The sequence below is a fragment of the Sminthopsis crassicaudata genome, chromosome 4 (assembly GCF_048593235.1).
Source record: "Sminthopsis crassicaudata isolate SCR6 chromosome 4, ASM4859323v1, whole genome shotgun sequence".
NCBI classification, from domain to species: Eukaryota; Metazoa; Chordata; class Mammalia; order Dasyuromorphia; family Dasyuridae; genus Sminthopsis; species Sminthopsis crassicaudata.
This window is the reverse complement of record NC_133620.1, coordinates 192,482,623-192,505,824: the sequence shown is the minus strand read 5'-3', so window position 1 is coordinate 192,505,824 and position 23,202 is coordinate 192,482,623. Positions and strand designations below refer to the sequence as shown.

The 23,202-nt window shown below is 35.1% G+C and overlaps 1 protein-coding gene across 4 annotated transcripts in view; it reads right to left on the bottom strand.

Annotated features, from left to right (window-relative positions):
• FYN (FYN proto-oncogene, Src family tyrosine kinase) overlaps window positions 1–23,202 on the bottom strand; it is a 267,134-nt gene that overhangs the window by 208,300 nt on the left and 35,632 nt on the right. For all 4 annotated transcript variants that reach the window (XM_074310085.1, XM_074310084.1, XM_074310089.1 and 1 more), the window contains exon 2: window positions 21,069–21,108. The gene's annotated coding sequence lies outside the window, so the exon portion shown is untranslated. The remainder of the gene's footprint in view (window positions 1–21,068; window positions 21,109–23,202) is intronic.

Genomic DNA, 23,202 nt, shown 5'->3' with positions numbered 1-23,202 from the left:
TGAAATTTCTAAACCTCTCTAAAGTGAAGGGAATTTGTGACTAGTTTCTGGTCTAAAGCTGCTGTTCACTTAAAAAAAGACTGCAGAACTTTTAAGTGCTGGAAGGAGCCTTAGAATTCTTTTTTTTTTTAATCATAAATAGCATTTTATTTTCCCAAATACATGCAAAGATAGTTTTAAACATTAACCTTTCCAAAACCTTGTGTTCCAAATTTTTCTCCCTTTCTCTCTCCCTTCTCCTCCCCAAGCAATCTGATATAAATATTTCTAAACATATTTCCATATTTCAAGCTGTGCAATAAAATTCAGATCAAAAGTGGAAAAATAAGAAAAAATCCAACAACAAGATGAAAATACTGTTTTGATGCACATTCAGTCTTCATAGTTCTCCCTCTAGATGTAGATGGCACTTTCCATCACAAGTCTATTGGAATTGCCTTGAATCACCTCAGTGTTGAAAAGAGCCAAGTCCGTCAGAGTGGATCATCACATAATCTTGTTGCTGTGTACAATGTTTTTCTTGGTTCTTCTACTCACTTCTCTTGGCATCGGTACATGAAATCTTTCCAAAGCTTTTCTGAAATCAACCTGCTCGTCATTTCTTATAGAACAACCCATTACATTATTCAGCCATCCCTCTGCTGAAGGCAATTTAAATCTTAGAGTTCTTTTAGTTCAACCTCCACATGTTATAGATGAAGAAACTGAGGCTCAGAGAAATCAAGTCAATTGTTCAAGGTTGCAATTATAATTAGTAGCAGAGCCAAGTCTAGTCTCAAACACTCCCTGAGGAATCAGGGCTACTAAAGCTGTTTTAGTTTAACCCTTATCCAGGGCACGAATCCCCTTCAAAGTTAATTATAGCAAATGATTATCATGTTCTGGCTTGAAAACTTTTCAGTGACATGGAACTCACTATTTCATAAAAACTCACTAGGTCATTTGAGACAAAGTAGCCAATTCCAATTTCACACAGTTATAATTACCAGGAAGTTCTTCCTTATGTTTAGTAATTCAACAAATCTTTATTAAACACCTACTACATGCTAGGTACTGTAGCAAGTGCTGGAGATTCAAAGATAGAAATGAATATTTCTGGAAAATTACATTCTAATTAGAAAGACAATATGTACATATAGACAGAACAGATAACAACTACAAGCTAGTTTTGAGATTAAGGGCAAAGAAGGAAGCTAGAATTAACCTGTCTCCTTACAAATTCTAACCAGAGGTCTTAGTTCTATCCTCTAGAATACAGAAATCTAATCATTTTTTCACATAACAATCCATCAAATATTTGTGTTTGCTTATATAAATTTTAATTTCTAACTTCCACTGACAAATACAGATATTCAAATATAGAACGAATACAAAAAAAGATACTAAGAAAAACATACAAAATAAAACTCCAAAACATAATGAGCATAAATATTTATAAATTTCCATTAGTTACTGTTAGGAAGACCTGAGTTCAAATCTATCTGCAGACATTTTCTAGTCACTTAATTTGTCTCAATTTCTTCATCTGTAAAATGGGTTGTTGTAATAACTGTAAAACAGTACCATGTTGAGCACATAGTAAGCTATATAAAATGATTGTCATCATAATTATTCTGCTTCTTAAAAGCCCAAAGTAAAAGATGTATATATTGACTTTAACACAATAACACATACATACACATCTTTCTACCAACTTAAAAAAACTAAAGGGAAAAAAAACACCCTTTTTTCATACAAAACATTCTGGTTTTGGGGGGTTTAGGGGTTGGGTTTTGCTGCTAATGTTATCTTTAACTCCATAGTTAAAGGCCTTGTGTTTTTTAGGTTCTACTTTCTTCAATTTATAACATGCCATACCAATCTCATTCTAATTTTTCATATTTGTCATTTCTAAGACAATACTGTCAATGTCACAGTATTGAACATCTATCATAATGTATATCCCAATCATTAAAGATTAAAGCAAAGACTGCTGCCAGGAATGTTTTTTAATAGATGGATTTAATACTGTAGTATTAATACATGTAGTATTAATAATTTTTGTTTCTTCTTTTGAAGAAATTATTACTTAAATAATAAGGAATGGTTCTTAATCTTTGAGATGTCAGGTCCTATTTGGAATAATTGGGCAGCTCGGTGGTACATTTGATAGAGTGTGGGGATAGGAATCAGAAAGATTTATATTCCTGAATTCAAATCTAGGTTCAGACACTGTCAGACTAGCTGTATAACCCAGGCCAAAACATTTAACCCTGCTGGCTTTAGCTTCCTCATTTGTAAAATCTACTCCATTATTTTTGCTAAGAATACCCCAAATGGAGTTCACAAAGTGTCAGACATGACTTAAAACATCTCAACAACAAATAACAAATCCATCAGTCAATGGTTACCTAAAAGTCACCTACTATATGTTAAGCATTGGAGATGTAAATAAAAAAAAAGAAAATGCTCTTCACAATGAGCTTACATTCTAATGGGAAAAATAAGTACATATACAATATGTACAATAGAAATATAAAGTAAATAAATACAAAGAGACAAAGTAGTTAAATACAAAGTGATTTAGGAAGAGAAAGTACCACCAGTGAGATTTTTTCCCCTTTCATGATGGATGCATTTTTTGTTGTTGTTGTACCAAAAGTTATTTATGCTTATATAATCAAATTAATCTCTTTTCAGCTCTGGTATTCAAATATTTGAAAACAACTTTCATATTCACACAGACCTCTCCTTCCACCTACTTAAGTTTTCTTTTTTCCCGAAAGAATTCTTTCAATACTTTTTCCTGTGACATGGCTTCAGGTCACCTCATCATCCTGGTCACTTTCTTCTGAAGTAGCTCCAGTTTATCTTAAGTAGAGAGAGGTCCAGGTTGGGAATTAGAAAACTTGTGGAATTTTAGGGAAGTAACACAAGCTGTCTGAGGCTTGGCTTCCTCCTTTGTAAACAGAAAGACTAGTGCTATCTACCTGATTTTAAGTAGCTAAAATATTCATGCCAGTTATCTAATCAGATTAAGATATGGGAGAAAGATCAAGTTAAGAAGAAAGTAGCTTTGAAATTTTTAAAAAGCACTATATAAATGCATTAGTATTATTATTATAACTAATTGATGTCCCTATTAAAATGTGGCACCCTGTATTATCATTTCTTTTATTCTGGATACTATGCTTTTATGATGACAATCTAATCCTTCATGGGCCATCCTGGCACCTATTTTCCACTACTGACTTATAATAAATGTATATCTTAACACATCCAAGTCTTTTTCTCATGAACCAATGTCCAGGCTTCCCCGATTGTAAAATATCCTGAGGTTTCCTCCATTCCCCCCCCAAAAAACCTAGCAAAAAGCAGTTTTTCAGTTATGATTTTTTGAAATATAGTTCCAAAAAAATAAGCCCTATAAACAAGCCAGTTATGATTCCAATGGAGCTACTTGACTATGCCTTTAAAGTAAAATTATTCAGAATTTTATAGAATGGCCAAGAAAAGGCTCCAACCAGAGCCCTCCTTGCTCATTATTGGGTTCTGATGATACCCTAAGGTTTCCCCTTCCTGGCTGATACTTTTGGGATAGTATAGCAGGCCATCTTTTGTCTCAATTCTTGCCCAGCCCTAAATCATTGAAGGGGACATTGTCTTAGACAAAGAAGACCTAGTAAAGAGCTTAATCTAGAAAGGTCTCCCTCTATATCCTGGGCCATTACCAGTTTTCTTGACTTTTTTCTTGCTGCTGGATTTTCTCAGGAGAGAGCTATGCTTATGACTGAGTATATCTACCTCATTCAAATCTAATTCCCATACAAATCAAGACATCACCCTCATGATGTCACTGATCCCCTCAAAAATGGAGGCCAAACATGGAATGTTATTGTTCTATGGGAAATGATGAACAGGATGCTCTCAGAAAAAATCCTCAAAAGTCTTCCATGAACTCAAGCAAAGTGAAGTGTATTGTATACAAAGTAACAGCAATGTTGTGGGATGTCCAGCTGTGAATGACTTTGTTATTCTCAGTAGTACAACCATCTACTTATGAAGGATGAAAAATTCTATCTATACTCAAGAGAAGAAATTGATTGTGTCAGAATATAGACTGAAGTATACTCTCTTAAATTTTTCTTGAGGGTTTTTTTTTTTAAGTGGGAGATTTACGTTTTCTTTCACAACATGACATATGGAAATATTTCACATAACTTCACAGGTGGTTTTTTAATAGGAGTTAGGGTAAGGATGAGGGAGAGAATCTGAGACTTTCATTCATTTATTTGTATTTATTTATTTAAGAATAAATGTAAAAATGATTTTAAATATAATTGGAGAAAATTATTAAATAAATAAAATTTTAAAGAAAACAATGTAGGGCAAATAGCAACATTAGCAGTAGCAACGATAATCTATTCCGGCCTAAAATGAAGTTGTAAAATTAGTAAGCATAATTCTGTCATATGAATATATGAATATTAGGAAATTTGGGTTTCAAGCCAGAAAATTGTTAAATAAATAACATTTTAAAGAAAAGAATGGTGCAGTGGAGTATTGGCCCTGAAATCAAGAGGACCTGAGTTCAAATCCTGCCTCAGACACTTAATGCTTCCTAGCTGTGTAACCCTGGGCAAGTCATTTAACTCCAATTGCCTCAGCCAAAAAGAAAAAAAGAAAAGAAAAAAATGGAGGATAAATAGCAACAGCATTAGCAACAACAACAACAATCTATTCCTCTCCCAAATGAAGTTGTAAAATTAGGAAGTATAATTCTGTCATTCAGATGTATGACTATATGGAACTGAAACTTCAAAACTTATTAGGAAATTCAGGTCAATTTTTTTGACTTATCATGAAAATTCAAGCCCACACTTATCAGTCACTGCTTTAAAATACTCATCAGTCATCATGCTCCAAACTGCTAGTTTCAGAACTAGCATTCAGAGAGGAAACAAATATAGCCATGATCACATCTTGGGCACAACTACATAAAACAGAAACTAGATGGACCCTATCCTCATAGTTATAGGAATGCTTACAGTGTGTTTGGCCAAATTCTGACATCACCAAGTTCAGAATAGTGTCCTCCACTGTCAGGAGGTTCTAATTAATCCTATTAGTCAACTCATGACACTTTAATAAAAATTATTATTTTTAAAGCAACAACCAGTGGGAACCAATCAGCCTCTCTGACTAGGAAGAGGATGAACCTAGTAGAGACTATTATTAATAGTCTCAAAATAACAAGTTTAAAAAAAAGCTATGCTTCTGAGAAGCCAATGTCCATATGCTTTTGAATGGTTTATAAATGTTTCAATTTCAGTTTCTTAAGAATATCATCAAAAGAAATCTTCTCCCAAAAATATAGGTTTCTTCAACTGTAAAATGAAAGGTTTGAATAAGATGAGTTCTGAGGCATTTTTGGTAAATTGTTGGCATATGCTAAAAGAAAATAATTCTTATAATTCCTGATGTAGAAAGGTGGTCAGAATTTTTTAAATCTCAAAATGCCTACAAAAATGCTGACCTATTTTATTTTTGACACACAAGTAACTATTAAAAAAATGCAAGTTCTCATTAAATAAGGCAGTAGAGTTAAACACACATTTCAGTGATGTATGCCCCTTAGAGGCTTAACGATTTTATGATATATGAGCTGGGATAGATGCTCAAGAAGAGCTTTGTGATTTAGGGGAAAAAATAAATTTCTCTCCAAAATGTTGATGTAATTCTTTGAAGGAACTACTTCAAAGACTTTATGAAATCTATAACACTATCAGAACTAACAAGGGATCAGCATTCTTTTAAAATGCCAAGCTACTTGGTAGCACCTGTTTCCAAGACACAGTACTTCTGATTAATGTTTAGTGGAGAACATAAATGGAAGAGAAAACTCAGGATTAGACTGAATCTTTGGGGGGAAAAAAAAAGCCCCTTCCTACCCCACCCACACATATTCCTAGCTCTGGAAATATGATTAAAAAAAAAAAGTCAGGAATCATGACCATCAAATCAACTTGGTCATTGCTCCTGAATCATATGTGTCAATATTTCCCCCTATAGTCCCACTTCCCATCTCTGTAACTGTCAGCTCTAAAGGGCCCCTCTGGTCAATGCTCCTTATGTGAGTTGCCCTCATTCTTCCCATTAGTATGTAAGCTCCTTGGGGACAAAAATTATCTTTGCTTTTAAATAAGAATTTTCAATGCTTAGTCAGTAAATCTTTTTTCATTCATCCATTCATTCAAGATGATAGTATAATACCAATGGGACAAGTCCAAGGAAGATGGTTAATCCAAAGTCTGGTACATGAAACCCTATACTCTCACTCCAAATTATCTATAGTGAAAACTCCAAGTAGCAGCAGATAGAGAACTGCATTGACTAGAGTATAGATACTTATTAGCTGTATGACAACCTCTGTTTCCTCAACTGTAAAATGGGAATAATACTAGCCTTATATCCCAGAATTGTTGTGAGGATCAAATGAGATAATATTTGTTAAACACTTGTATAATCCCTGGCCCATAATAGGTGCTCAATAAATGTCTCCTTATTTTCCAGACATTTTATATTACTCTTATGCCCATCAGAATGCAAGCTTCTTGAAGATGGGAATTATTTCATTTTTGTTTTTGTATTGCCAGTACCTAACACAGTTCCTTATATACATATAATTTACACATGGTGATATGCAAACTTGGAAATGTTCTGTTCATTATTAACATTGTCTAAAATTATAATGGGAGCATATATGATTTCTCTGATAAAGACCTCATTTCTCAAATACATATAAAAATAAGAACCATTCTTCTTGATGTGATCAAAAAATAACAGTTTTCAGATGAAATAATCAAAGCTATCTACAACCCATATTTTAAAAAATGTTCTAAATCACTACTGATTAGAGAAATGCATTATAAAATAGATATTCCCTCCCTCATACCTATTAGATTGGCTAATGGGACAGAAAAGGGAAATGACAAATGTTGGAGGGAATATAGGGAAAATGAGACATTAAAGCACTCTTGGTGAAGTTGTGAATTGATTCAATCATTCTTGAGAGCAGTTTGGAACTATGGAAAAGGGTTATAAAACCATGAATATACTCTTTGACCTAGCATTAGGTCTGTAACTAAAAAAGAGATTAAAAAATGGAAAAGGACCCATATGTCCCAAAAATATTTTCTTCTGGTAGAAAAGATTTGGAATTTGGGGAAAAGCCAATTGGGGACTGGCTAAACAAATTGTGCTAGGTGATTGTAATGGAATACTATTGTGCTATAAGAAATGATGAGCAGGATGCTCTCAGAAAAACCTAAAAAGGCTTATATGAACTTATGCAAAGGGAAATATACTGTTTACAAAAGTAACAGCAGTATTATAAGATGATCAGCTATGAATGACTTAGCTCACTGTCAGCAACACAATGATCCAAAATAATTGAGGACTTGTAAAATGATAGCACTTGCTACCCATCCTCAGAGAAAGTATCAATTGAAATACAGATTGAAGCATAGTTTTTTTTAAATTTTATTTTTCTTGAGGCTTTTTTTTTGGGAGGGGGGAAAGTATTCTTTCATGACTAATTAGGCAAATGTGTTCTACATAACGATATATGTATGACATATTGAATTGCTTGCCTTCTCAATGGGAGGTAGGAAGGAAGGAAGGATGGGAAAAGTTAGAAAGAGAGAAAATTTGCAACTCAGTCTCAAAAATGAATGTTATAAATTGCTTTTACATGTATTTGGGGGAAAATAAAATACTAAACAAAAAGCATATATTCTCTATGTGCAAACTGGCTATACATATAATAATAATTTGCTATACTATATATATTCAGTCATTTTTCAGTTGTTTCCAACTTTACTGTGACTCTACTGGGGTTTTCTTGGCAATGATACTGGAGTAGTTTGCTGTTTTATAGATAAGGAAACTGAGACAGTGTTAAGTGACCTGCACAGCTAGTATCTGACATCAGATTTGAACTCACAAAAATAAGTCGGGGTTGGCACTCTATCCACTATAGCTTCTCTCTACTCTACCTCTCATTAAATACATCCTGAGAAGCAACTCAGTATTCCAGTGACAAGAACTACTTGTGGTAAACTTGGCAAGACTACTAATGTCCAAAGCCTTCATTCTCTTCCTAACTGACAATCCTTCTCCTATCTAAATTAATTTCTTTTAAAAACTCTCCATTTAAAAACAAAAATCTAATTATATTTTTATCTAGGTCCACAGAAGTGGACCAATGGTATGCTATTCTTTTATAGCTAATATTTTATGCATGGTTTAAATGAGGAAAGTACAGCAAACGCCATCCATGAGTGTTGGAAGAGCTTTGGGCTTGCTGCATTTAATTGGTTCAACTAGCTCATGGGACAGAATACTGTCTTTTAAAAACCAATGAGTCAATTTATCCGCCTCAGTTCACTTCCATATAAAATTGGGAATAATAATAGCACTTCTCTTATAAGATTGTTGTTAGGAGAAAATAAAGCAATATTAATAAGGAATTTTACAAACCACAAAACCCCCCCGAAGTGCTAGTTAATATCATTGTCATTAGCACTTTTATTTCTAGTATATCACACTGCCCCTTCAATACTGATTTTAAAAAGTGCTTCATTTTCTATGGTTATATGAAATTGAAAATTCTTTACATTAAAATTAGCATCTTTCAGTTTATTCCAAGAATCCCATCAAAAAGACAACATTTGGTTAAGTGGATATTTGTAATTTGGTAGCCGAGCACCAAATGTGGCAAAGTGACATTTGCTCTGATAATTCCTTCTCAAGGTCTAGGAGCAGTAATTCTTGGAATTACAAATAGTCACTTAACCAAATGTCTTTTTTCTGAAATATGGGTAGTAAACAGATATGGACAGGTTCTTTTACCCATTCCTGCAAGGAAAAACTTTTGTTCTTGGGTTGAATCTTACTCTCCTAGGCGGCTGTGCTTAACCTTCTCTCCTCAAGCCCTTAGTTTCATTTGCAACCCCCACACCCACCCCTCAAAAAAACAGATGTCTTAGCCTCTTATTTTACAAAGAAAATGGACACCATCTGTCATGGGCAGGCTCACTTCTCTCCCCTAGTCTGTATGTTAAAAGCCCCTCTATATTTTCATCCATCCTCTTTATTTTTTCTTGTTTTTGAGGTATAAATAAGCCCTCCTCCTTGTTTAAAGCCAGCCTACTTTCCTTCCCTCACTCATAATCAGTCTCTATTGACTCTTTGCCCTGATTTCTTCATTTGTTTATCCTAATAAAAAAAAAAATCCTCCTTGATTTCTTAGCACCTTCAAAATATTGTCCTATATCTATTTTCTTTCAATACCAAATTCCTAGATAGAAGGGTCTACACTTGATGCCCCCACTTTCTTACTACCCACTCACGATTCAGTTCTCTTGAGATCTAGTTTCCAGCCATATCACTCAACTGAAATCCCTCTTTCTGAGGTAATATCACTTTTTTCAAGTCTTCCTCCACTTTGATATATCTGCAACTTTTTAAACCATCAACCAACGTTTGGTCTTTTCCTCAGCTTGCATGACATTACTCTTTTTCTGAGTAGTTCTCAGTTGACCACTCTTTGGACCATTATCTCTCCTTCCTTCCCATTAGGACAAGTGCACCCTAAGGCTTTTTGTGAGCTCTCATTTTCTCTCTAAGTATTCTGAAAGCTCCCATATGTTCATGCATCATCATCAATGACTCATATTTTTTTATCCAGCCATAATCTCCTTTCTGAACTCTAGCCACATGTTATCAGTTTCCTGCTGAATGTCTTAAACGTCCCTTGCAGATACTATTATAAGTCACTATACAAATTTAATAATTGAGTATTATTATTATTCACTTTAAGATAGAATCATAATGTTGAAGATAGTACACTCTACATGACCAGCTTATAGGAACTTTTCCTCACCAGGAAAAGAGAGAATTTATCAAAAATACAATTGAAAACACAGAAAATATCATAAATTTCTACAGATAAGCAACATATCATAACTCCTTGTTGTTGATTGATATTGTATTCAACATGGAAAATTTGGCTACAAATATAAATAAAAATGATCATCCTTTCTACTGACAACCAAAACAGATAATAGAAATAAATCACCTTCCTTTTCTAATCTCATTTCCCTTTAAAAAAAAAAAAATGCTTACTAGGCTGGTAAGTTAGGGAAATACCACAAACATATGTATATGTATTTTAGCCAGGTGTTTGGCAGTCATTCACGATATCCTCATAGATAAAATTAAGAGGAAGGGGCTAGATGATAGATTCATAGCTCTTGAAAAATTGGACCCCAAAAATTGTTGATTTCATGAACTGAGGTCAACCTAGGGAAAGATTTCAGGTGACAGGCCATAGAGTTTTGTACTTAGCTCATGTGGCGCACATTTTTTTAAAAATTTAATAACATGAAGATAGAGAAATGTTCATTATAAAAATCTGGGAGAGATGGATAATTCACAAAAATGGCAGAATTTGGATTTAAATTATTAATAGGGCTGAAACTAGCAAGATAAAAAAGACACTCTAAAAAAATCAAATTGCAAGAGTACAGAGTAGGGAACACCAAGTTCATAGGATCATAAATTAAAACTGTAAGAGATCTTAGAAAGCATTGAAACCACTTACTTATAGATAAGGAAACTGAGGCACAGTTTCAAGTTACATGTTAGGTAACTTTTTCAAAGCTATATAGTTAGTAAATGCCTGAGGCAGGAAAGGAACCCAGATCTTTTCGATTCTAGGACCAATACTTTATCCATTCAACTATGCTGCTACATAGATGTATAGATAGCAGTTCATGTAAGAAAAGCTTGGGGAGAGGAGCAAGGTAAAAGGTGAGGGATGATTCAATAGGAAACAGTGACGTTATGAGGCTATTAAAATAACTACTGAAAATTTAGTCTGCAATAATAGAATACTGTGTCGGAAGTATGTGTTCTGATCATTTGCTACAGTCTATGCTGATCAAATCTATGAGTACTATATTTCTATTTTTAAAAGGAATATTGAAAACCTATAAGTAGCCCCAGAGAATAGTATTCAGGATGTTGAAGTTCTAGAAATTGTCAATATAAGGATAAGTGAAAGGTGAATGGTATATAATAAAGATGGACAGAAGGGATAACAGAAGAGCCATCCTTAAGACAACACAGCCCTGCAGGGCAGTACCTATAGGGAAGAGGGAAGGAACAAGCATTAATTAAACTCCTGCTATATGCTATGTAGTACACTAAGCACTTTTCGTCAATTAGCTACTAGGACCAATGAATAGTAGTTATAGAGAGTCAGACATTCAGTTCAATAAGGAGAAAATTTTTCTAACAATTACAGCTGCCAGAAAAAATAAGGAGATGACTTGAAAAGCAGTGAGTATGTCCTTGTGAGTGGAAACAATTAAGTAGAAGTTGGATGCCCACCTGTCAAAGACTTTCACCATCACTTATCCCTCACACAGGTTGGACAACCTGATTGAGGGACAGCCTTACAACTTCCAAAAGCCTCTAATGTAATGATCCCCTCATCTGTTCCAGCAACTCTTACTATCCCAAAAGGAGATAGGTAAGAATGAGTTCACATATTCTCCCTTTTGCTCTAAAGACTTAAGAGTAACCCAAAACAGCACCTTTCACAAAGACAAAATTGAACTGAGAAATGTTATGAAACATCTTAAAGAGAAAATCTCCCTTAGATTATTTTCCTAAATCTAATTTTTTTTCACATTTTAAAATTTTAATTTATAGAACAAACAAGCATTTCCATAACAGGGTAATTTAAAAAAGACAATCGCACACAAAACTGAAAGTCTAACATAGATGACTTGCTATTCCTTTTAAATATATAATAAAGCTATTATGTAAACATCTTTTTTTTTTCTTTCTTCCTCTTATCACCACCATGAGATGGCTCTCATTAGACAAAAATAGGCATTTATATGAAAAATTATTCTATACACATTTCTATATATAGAACAAAAGTGGATAGTGGGAAAAGCCCTAAAAGAAAATGGGCAATTCTGCATTAGCTTTAACAGAAGTCTTGTTTATCTCTGCTCTTAAGGGATGATGACACAAGCAAATTTTGAGCCATGCTCCATATATTTTCTTTTAAATAATCTCTCCTTCACACACTATTTCAGCCAACAATAAGTCTGTCCAAGGTGGACAAAAGAAAGGATTACCCTGACTGCACAGCAGGTACTGCTGCAATGAAGCCAATTATGCAATTGCTCACTGCTACAGCAGAAAACCCTTGTGTAAAAATAAATGCTACCCCATTGCCCCCAAGCCAAAAAACTTTTTAAAAGTGGAAGTTGTTTTTCATTCTCTATTGTCCTGCAGGCAGTGTTTCTCACCACCCATAGAAGAAGGTTCATGGTAACAAACAACTTCTATCCTGTCGAGATGACAAATACTACAGTTAGGTAAAATTCAATAAAACAATTCCCAAGACTGGGAATGAGCAATGGAATGGGTCTGAGCACTGAGGTCTTCTTGCTCCCTCACCCCTTAGAATGCCACTACAGGAAATCAATCACACCAGTTAGGAGGAAGGAAAGGGGGGTCCTGCCTCACTGAAAAAGAACAAGATTTTTAGAAGCCATTTCTTTAAAAGCAAGAGAGGGAAAAAAAAAAAAAAAAAGAAAGAAAATTTCTCTTATTGAGGTAATAGTCACATGACTATTTTGACAGTCACTGGTTGTGGTGAAGGATCTGTCGAATAGAGAAATGAAAAGCTAAAATACAGAGTGTAAAGATTATTGATTAAATGTACAGGAAGCTGATATGTAAAATTTCAGTTAGTTCAGTAGTTTGCCTTATGATTTGTACTTTTTAGTACATGAACTTGATGTCATGAACTACTCTGGGATCCTAGAGGGGCCACAGAATTCAGACTACAACTCGAGGGAGCATTTTTATTGATTCTTAGGCACAGTCAATGGACCAGCTATTCAGATGCATCCTGACTGACTTTTGTGTATACAGCAAGGACAGAATGTGCAGACACAACTTGTCCATGCAATCATATACACCAGTGCTTGGGACTGAAAAAAGTATTGAAAGAGTTTCATCAAAGGTTTTTCCCCCGCCTAAGATAGTAGAAAATGGAGTACAGAAATACAGGTTCAAGTCCTGGCTCTACCATTAGTTTGATATGTGATTTTGGTTATATACTTACTAACGCTCACTAGGAAAGCATATAAGCTCCTTGAGGACAGGAACTGTTTTTATTTTTGAATTCCCCATTACATAGTACAGTGCCTGGCCCATAGTAGGTATCTCATCATCATTAGTTGGAATTCATACAGTGCTTTAAGATTTACAAATAATTTCATGAATATTATCACATTTGAGCTTCACAACAACCTTACAATGTAACAAATGGCAATAATTGCTTAGCATTTATAGAGTTGTCTACTGTGTGTCAGGCAGTGTATTAAGCATTTTATAATTATTATCTTATTTGATCTTCACAATAACCCTGGAAGGTAGTTGCTATTATTATTCCCATTTTATAGATAATAAAATGGAGGCAGACAAATATTAAATAACTTGCCATGGCCTGAGGTTGGACTTGAATTCAAGTCTTCCTGACTCCAGTACTTTTTCTACTGAGCTTCCTAGCTGCCTCTTAATAAATGCTTATTGATTGATGACGTAGGAGGAAAGCAAGGTAGAGTTAGAATTCAAAGAACATGGATTTAAATCCCTCTTTCATCCATCCTTTTCCATTTCTTGCCCATGTGACCTTGAATAAGTCACCATCCTTCTCTTAACTTAGAAAAGAGCTTTTAGTATTCATTTCTCTCCAGCTGCTCTCCTTGGTTTCTGCTCCTGCTTTCTTATCATCATAGAAGTTGCTTAAGAAATGCTTCTCCTCTGACTGAAGGAAAAAAAAAAATGCTTCCCTTTCCAGAAGGCTCAGAATTTCCAGTCAATTCTTCATTTCCAGTTTATTACTCATTACTAATTCCTCTGTTTGATAATTTACCAACACTGTGCCCCCCTTTTTAGCTTCTTTTTGTGCTTTTCAGTTTCCTTTTGTGCTTTTCAGCTTCTTTTTTGTGTCTTTATTGAATTATAAGCTTTTTGAGGGCAGAGGGTTGTTTTTCTTTTTCTTATTCTTCAGGACTAAGCACAGAATCTGCTTCATAGTAAATGCTTATCAATCAAAAAATTTGTCAAAGGTTTGAAAGTGATAGGCTTGTACTCCAGAGCTCATACTCTACTTGCAAAGGCCTTGAGAACTCAAGGTCACTTTGATGCCATAATGAGTTGAAAGAATGGGAGTAAAATGAAGGGGATGATCTAAGTACTTTTTAATCCAAACTCCAAATTGCCTACTCTTTTCTAAAGCAGTTGGTTTTAGCAGCTCAAGGATTTCAGGATCAGGAGTAAAAATTTGTGAATTACTAAAGTCTGTCCAAATTGGTAGGGCATTGGGGGAGCAACAATCTAGTTGACCTTGAAAGTCCCCTTCTTGCTCCCTACTTCCTAAAGGCTTAACACATAACATAAATCTTGACCCATCTACAGCTCTTCAAAATGTCACCTAATAGCTAAATGCACAAAGCCTAGAAAGGATTAGCTTTTATTAACTTGGGAATTCTAATTAGCCAAGGTCACCTTTTTTTCTTAGATGGCAGGGGAGGGTGTTCAAAGATCCAGCTTCATGATCCAGGGTTGTATATAGAACAGAAGTGAAGTTAACAAGCTACCAGGGGTGATGAGTAATAATTATTTCTAGTCAAAGGTTTAAAAAAAAAAAGTTTGCCCTTCAGCTGCAAATGGTAAACCTTTCCTTCTCCCCAACACAAACGAAGCACCAATACAAAGCTATTTCCTCCTATCTAGCCTTAGTAGCTAGGAGAGGGAGTTGCTTTCTGCCTCCTACAAGCTGTCATTTCCACCGTCCTGCTTTCGTTGATGTTGGGTGAGCCCCCTAATTTACGCTTGTCCCAAGTCCCAGAAAATTACAGGCTGGCCTGACTCCTCACACTTTTGCAAAATTTACAAACAACTAGCAACATTCTTTAGGAACAGCTACTTTTTTTTACAAGTTGGAATGGATGAACTGCAATATAAACAACGGGAAATGAATATGAACTTGAGCCTGGAGTACTTCATCCTTCACTCAGTATTTGGACTGTCTCTGTAGGGTCAGTATAACCAAGAAACTCTCAGCACGAAAATACCTGGTACAAAGCTGCAATTCCAGATAACTCTATTAAAAAACACAAGCTGAGATCCTGTGGCACCAGGACTGGTTGTCCTATCATTTCTTGAAGGGAAGGGGGGAGTTGACAAACTCTTCTGTCTTCTTGTTCCAGACCATGGTAACCAAATCAAATAGAAATGGGGGATATTATTCCATAATAAAGATCCTTGAAGGTCTTATATTGACTTAGTGTTAAAATGTAATAGTGTAAAGCTTTCCTGTATTTTTATTTACTTTATTAAGAGTTTCCAATTACATTTTAATCTAATTCAGGCCACACTCAGGAATGTTGTGGGTCAGCACAACTTCTGCAGGCAGTGGAGAATGATACATAAATACTTCCTATCCCAGTCCCAGTCACTAGCCCTTCAAATAACTAACATGCTTAACACTCAGCACTCCTATACTCAGCCCACCACTTCTCCTTCTTTCTCCCCTTTCCAGTCTATGTCCATCCTCCCAAAAGCCTGATTGTTTCTTTTTACCCAATTGTTTTATAGGCAGAAAAGACAACTAGATTTAGAGTTAAAGTTCCTGGATTCAAAGTACGGTATTTTAAGGTCTGGGAGGGTTCCCATCAGTCATCTAGTTCTTTTATCACAAGAGATACCCAACAAGTCTCTGCTCAAAGACCTCCATAAGACAGGGGTATCCCACCACCTCTCAAAGTAGCCCATCCAATTTTAAATAATTCCAATCATTAGGAACTTCCCCCCAACTTTTCCCTTTTACCTTACTACCTTTGAACTTAGGAAGGGAGTAAAGAGAGCCACCTGAGTTCAAATTCTGTCTTTGATACATGATGTCTGTGTAACTTAGGTCAGAGTATTCTCTCAGGGTCTCTGGCAACTTTCTAAGTCTATAAATTGCAGAACCGAGATGCATCATGGAGGAAATTTCCTTAACTGAGAGCACCCTTAAACCAATCAAACCCCAAGTCCAGAAAAAAAGACTTTGACCTCAGTCAAATTTATGCCTCAGTTGCTTCATATGTAAAATGAGGAGCCTGACCTAGATAATGTTCCCTTCAGTTCTAAGAGTTATGATCTTAGACTCCCATAGACAGGAACAAACAGTCTTAATGGTTCCTCCATATGGAGCCTATGTATTTTGAGATTTCATTTGTTCAGGGACATAAAATGCTTTTCACAAGCCTTTATTAACCCCACAGTAAGAACTGTGGATATTTTTATCTTCTCCCTGTAGACTCTTTAGAGCAACAGACATCGAAGAATCTAGCAGTTTCTGTGAACATCCTACATTTTTACAAGCCAACAAAATCTTGGAACCATACATTTCCCTTATTCTTATCAAATAAAAAGATAATGAGATGCAAGGATTTTCCCTCCCCTCCTTAATTTCTCCATTAAAAAAAAAAAAAAAAAGATAGTTTTATGGCTTGAGAGGTTTCTGAGACAATGAAAATATATACAATGACAAATTTGGACAGTGTGAATAAAATTGGTTTGAGGCCTGAATCTAGTTTATTATTCTATTAGGAATCAATCAATATTCTTTAAATGTTCATTGTGTGTGAGGCATTGTGTTAAGAGATATGAGACAGAAGTAGCTAGATGGCTCAGTGGATAGAGCACCAGCCCTGCAGTCAGGAGGACCCGAGTTCAAATCTGGTCTCAGACACTTAATACTTCCTAGCTGTGTGACCCTGGGCAAGTCACTTAACCCCCAAATGCCTCAGGAAGACAGGTAGAAAAAGGGGTAGAGGTCCTGACTTCAAAGAGCTTAGAATAGGATGTCTATACAAGGGTGTATAACAAGATATAGAGAGGATAGAAAGTAACTTTAAGGGGAGAGCAAGAGTAACTGTGGGAACTTGCAAAAGATAGATGGTGCTATCTGTGCTGAGTTGAAGAAAATCAGACATAGCAGCAAGTGAAGGGGAAGAGAGCGAGCAAACATTCTAGGCCTGAGGAACAATCAGTACAAGAAGAGTTAGTGGAAATGTTTTCCGTACAGCATCATTGACACAATGTCAATCATATTATATTATGCTACCACTACATTTACTCCTGGAAACACTTTTTATTTATCACTTAAATTAGAGGATCCAAAATATTAAAAGCGTTCTCAGGGTAGACTCTTACCTTGCTCTATATACTTCTACATAATTTCTTGAATATTTACAAGTTCCTTCCTTACTTCAAAGTTCAGATCAAACATAAAGGATTCATTAATTGGTTCTTTCTGACCAAAGGGAACATTAATTCCCATCAATTTAAAGCATGATTTAAATAACAGTTAAGATGATTTCTTTTGTTTGATCAACTTTTTATAATACAAAAGCAAACAGTCAAGAAGCTTTTCTAAGTGCCTACTATGTGTCACTGTATTAAGTGCTAGAGATACAAAGTAAAGCAAAAAGTAGTCCCTGAATCTTCTCCCCAATTATGAGGTTAGATTTCATTTTTAGAATGCACCCATGATACCATTTTAAAAGCTATGAATTATGTAAACTATACAGTCCTCACTCAAAACTTGTGAAATGTTTTTTTCTTTTATTTCTACTGCCTCCCTTTATTTATCTTCTTGTCCAACAAACCTGTATTTGTTTGACTTCTTGACAACATGCCCTCCTGGAGAGAAATCAGACTTTTGATTGAGTCTGTTATCTCTCATTTCTCTCTATATGCTGCTGTTAACAAACTCATTATTTCTGAGGCTAAAAATTCAGTTTGAGAATTCATTTCCATTCAACAAATATTTAAGTGTCTACTATCTGCAAAGCACTGTTGGAAGAGCTGGAAATTCAAAGACTCAAAGAGGTTACAAGGGCTTGGGAGTGTGTAGAGTAGGAGCCAAAATCCAACATAGGTAGAAATAAGTACAGTAAAAGGAAAGCAAGGAAAAGCCCATTTAATTGGAGAGATCAGGGAAGGTTTCACAGAGGAGATGGTCCCTCACTGGAACCGGAAGGAAGAGAAGTAGTATCCTGTGCTGTGGAGATAAGGATTTTGAAAGTGCATTGTAAACATAAGGAATAGCTTGTGCAAATACATGAAGACAGGAGATGGAATGTTGAGTATAAGGAAGAATTAGTCCAATTTTCTTAGAACACAGAGTTTATGAAAGTGAGTAACAGTTAAGAACTATTGAACGATGGAGACAACTAGTTGGTGCAGTGGATAGAGCACTAGCCCTGAAGTCAGGAGGACCTGAGTTCAAATCTGTCACTGTCAAATCAGACACTTAACACTTTGTAACTGTGTAACCTTGGGCAAGTCACTTAACTCCAATTGCCTCAGGGGAGAAAAAAAAAACAAAACACAAAACTTTTGAATGTTAGATTGTTGAGTTTTGACTTTTACTGATTATGACAGTTTTCTTTAATGTCTAAACTGCCCTTCCAAAAAAAGCCCCCCCTAAAACTTCCAAGCTTTTCTTGAGAACCCTCAAAGATTGGTATCTTAATACAATTTATGTTCTGCGTAACTAAACAATTTTTTTTTTTTCCATACAGGTTCTCTAGATGTACTGTCTCACATATTTCCTGGCCTTGAAATTAAAGTTTGTATAATATGGATATAGCCAAGCTTTCTGACTATATCTTATGCTTCTCTGAAGCTGGTAGAGCACTGGGACTAGAATCAGAAATTCTAGGATTCAAATCTGGCCTCAGAGACTTTCTACCAGTGTGATCTGGGCTTCTCTTAGCTTCTCTTTGCCTCAATTATCTCAACTATAACATGGGGATAATAATAATATTATCTGCCTGAGTTATTGTGAGGACTGAACAGCTTAATATTTGTAAAGCATTTAGCACAGTTCTTTGCACAAAGTAGGCCTTTAATAAATTTTTTTTTCCTTTCTCTCTCTTTTCTCCCTACACTGTGTCTTGCACCCAAATTGCCATTCTACTATCTTTCAAAGTTCAACTGAACCTTTTTTTTTTTCCATGACAACTTCCTTGATCCCCTTAACTGGCTAGGATTTCTCTACTAGCTCATTATATACTATTTACTCTTCTTATGTGCTTATATTCTAATGATTATTTCTGTTATTACTACATTATCATATCACTACTGTTTTGAAAGCTACTGTCACCTTAATGTTACCTAGTTCAACAGCCTTCTGAATTGCATTCCCTATCTCCTTGAGGGAAAAATCTACTTTTATTTTGTCTTCATAACCTAAGTGTCCAGCACCCAATAGACTAGTTAACTTATGCTTTGTTGAATTGGAGTGAGATAGTTTACTACAAACATTTGAAAAGTTGTCATGTGAAAAATGAAATAGATTTATTTCACTTGGTGACAGAAAGAAGAACCAGGACTTAGGAATGGAAACTATATGGAGACAAATTTCAACTCTGTGTAAAATGAGCTTCCTAATAGTCATCCAAAAATGATATGGATTACCTCAAGAGAAAGCAACTTCTCTTTTGGTGGAAGTTTCCACAAGAAGAATAAATGACCAGTAGGAAATATGATAGATAGAATTCATATTTAAAATAAGGATGGGTTGGACTACACGGATATATATTCTAAAACAACTATTTTGAAGAGCACAAGAATGTTCAAGTATTTAAATAACCAACTATTAACAATCATGGAAATTTGGCTAAGAAAACTCATTCTTTTGATAGAAGGAGGAGTGAAAGGATTATATTCCAAGTAACTAAAATTTTGCTGAAGATTGTGAGCATCTTGAGGGTAATGTCTTCCTACTTTTGTTTTCCCCACAGCTTTTTAATACAGCATCATTGACATGATGTCAATCATATAATTAGGGCCTTAATATGTGCTTGTTAAGATGAGGTAGGTAGTATCCATTGAAAAATTAATAAGAAATTAAGATCCCACCTCTCTTAAATGTACTATGTCAATGCAAAAAATTGGAGCTACATATAATTTATTGGTTAGATTTTTTTCCCCTGAGGCAATTGGGGTAACACAGCTAGGAAGTGTAAAGTGTCTGAGACCAGATTTGAACTCAGGTCCTCCTGACTTCAGGGCTGGTACTCTATCCACTGTGCCACCTAGTTGTCCCTGGTTAGATATTTTTAAAGAAAATTTAAAGTTATTGACATATTACCTATTTTTCTTCATTATTTCATATATAATGAAAGCAAATGAATTTAATGAAATGATACTCCCTTAAAAACAAATGCAAAAAGAAATACTTGTCATTTCAAGGTTCCTTCATGTTTTTAGGGGATTTGAAATAGAAACAGAAAATAAAATACAGGCTATTTCTACTTCATATTGGAAGATTTTAGAAATCAGCTTCTAAGCATCAAAAATTAGTATCTTGGAATCTGAAATAAAAAGGCTCAGAAATTACAGTTCTTTATTTTAGGAGATAAAGCAGAAGTAGGGGAAAATTACACTTTTATTTCAACAGAAGAAGTTTCCTTTGTAATCCTATGTAACTTTATCTTGTTCATTTAAAAAATATTATTCTGATAAGTACTTTACCAGACCAACAAAAAAAAGTTTAAGAAGCCCTGTTTAAATTTCTAAGTTGAAGAACTATTGCATTCTTTACCTCTAAGAGTTCCCCAAAGAATAGGGTAAAAAACAAAACTTTATCTACCTTTATATCTCCAATTCCTTGTGCAATGTTTGGAATTAAAAAAAAAAAAAAAAAAAAAAAAAAAGAAAGAATTAAAATAGAAAAAATTGTTTTAACAAAAATGGAATTCATTTTTAAAATCAGAAAAATCCATAGGAACTTATATAAATTCTTATTTAAGTAAGTCCCTCCAACCACAGTTTAGGAAGGGAAAAAAAGGTTTTCATCTTTGGTCAGAGTAGGAAATCCTGTCTCTTAATTCACAAGTCACATGCTCTTGGTTTGAAATTAGTCAACTTACTTTTTCCACATCTAGATGAACATCCTGCTTCTTCAAAGACCTGCAGAAGAAAATGAAGAAGAAATGAGAAAAAAAAAGAGAGTCATACACCCATATACCACCAAGGAACAAGCATTCAGTGCCGGCAAGTCACCCACAAAATAACACCCACAGAATTTCCATTTGACTGAGACACACACTTGATTTGCCCACAAATTTATCGCTGTTCACACAATTTTTACTGAGCCACTCTTATCACAAGCACCTGCCTGCAACCTACTTGGAAAGACTCGGTCCCAGCCAAAAATTGAGCAAAGGAAATCAGTGTTTTAAATCCCATTTTCTGGAGTCTAAATGCTTTGGAAGAAGGAATACATATAGCAGAAGTGTATGATACCATTTTTTGCAAGACAGAAATCATCAGTTCATGAGAATTCATTCTCCCTATTCTGAGCTCTCATTACAGAGCCAAGTACATGGGCATCTCTGAACTGGTGTTACTTAGCATCCACAGTTGGTAGGGGCCCTTGCAGAAAGCACAGATACTTGCCCATGTAACACCAGGGTGAGGGTGGATTTCAGACTCCCTGCCAAGCGCCTGGCAAGATTGGTAATGCTGTTTCTGCTGGTACACATGCCTAATTACTAGTTAATTTTTAAAGTGCTAGGCTGGTAGATGGCAACGTTCCACCCGGCTGGTATACTCTGGCTACCTACCACTAGCAGATGATGAAAGAGTTCATGTCACTACCTCATTCATCATTTCCAACTGTGGTCAGCACAGTGTCTTATGACATGGTGAGCACTTAATAAATGTTTATTGATTGATTAATACTGTCAGAAGAGAACAGCAAAAGAGGTCAAGGAAAAAAAAATTAATAGGATAATTTAGCCTAGGGAAGATAAAACTCTGGTCCTTTATAAAGTAGGCTTGGCTTTAACCTTCACAAAAATGGTCAAATAATTTAAAAAATTAAATTAAATTTAAAAAAATTGATTTAAGTAAGAAAGGCAATGTGAAAAAAAGAAAAGAACATAAGGCTGGAAGTAAGAGTACTGTGTGTGAATCACAACTTTGCCAGTAAGTTTCTGTTGAACTTGAACAAGGTATTTAACTTGTCTGAACCTCAGTTTCCTCAAACAATGAGGTTAGACTAAGCTATAACATCTCTAAGACCCTTCTGGCATGTACATGCACATATAAACACAAACACATACATACACAACCTTTTAATTCACATTATTAACAAGGAGGCATTCACACTTAAGAACAAGCTTAAATTGGTGAAATATATTTGTGACAAATACCAGCAAGGTGACCAACACTGCAGCTACAGGGAGGACAAAATCTCATCAAAAGCATCAAACTTCTGGGGCTAAAGCCAAATAGCAGAAAAATTTGTTAAAAGATGCTTCTGCCAGCATGCTGTTGCCCGTACACCCACCTTCCTCTTCCTGGCATGAGCCCAGAACCACAAGCATCATAGAGACTTCTCAATAGCCCCCGGGGAGTCTGGGAGCTCGCAAAAGAATGGGGTGTGGTATGCAACCCTCCAGAGTAGGTGGTGAGGCTCTGTTCCTGGAGCTGGAATGCTAGAGGGTGGTCTCTTTAACAAAATTTTATTTGGAGACCTGGAATCTAAATTTATTCATTATCCAGAATCTCTTTCCCCGAATCAGTGAGCTATAAAATCCTGTTGAGCTGCTGGCATTTGACAAGAAAGCAGAATTTCACAAAATCAAACTTAGAAATTCTTACAAAATATTTTGAAAACTCTATTTCAATAACATTGGTTTCCTTTGTACTCCTACATATTTCATTTCATGCATTTAAAAACATTATTCTGAGAAGGGGTCCACAGGCTTCATCAAATTGCACAAGAGGTTTATGATACACACAAAATGTTAAGAACCTTTCCCTGATCTACTGGTGGGAAAGTTTTCTTATAGAAAAGAAAGGTCATTTTGAGAAAAACAAACAAAAAAAAAAAATCCAGTATTCATGTTAACTTTGCATATTGTCTGACCAACTATCCTGATTAAATTCAACTTATAATATAGAAATTTTATCATTCTTTGTTCTACTAAGGATATGACACACCTAAAAGACTTTGACTAAACATAAAGAATTGAGTGGGAAACATATAAACAAATT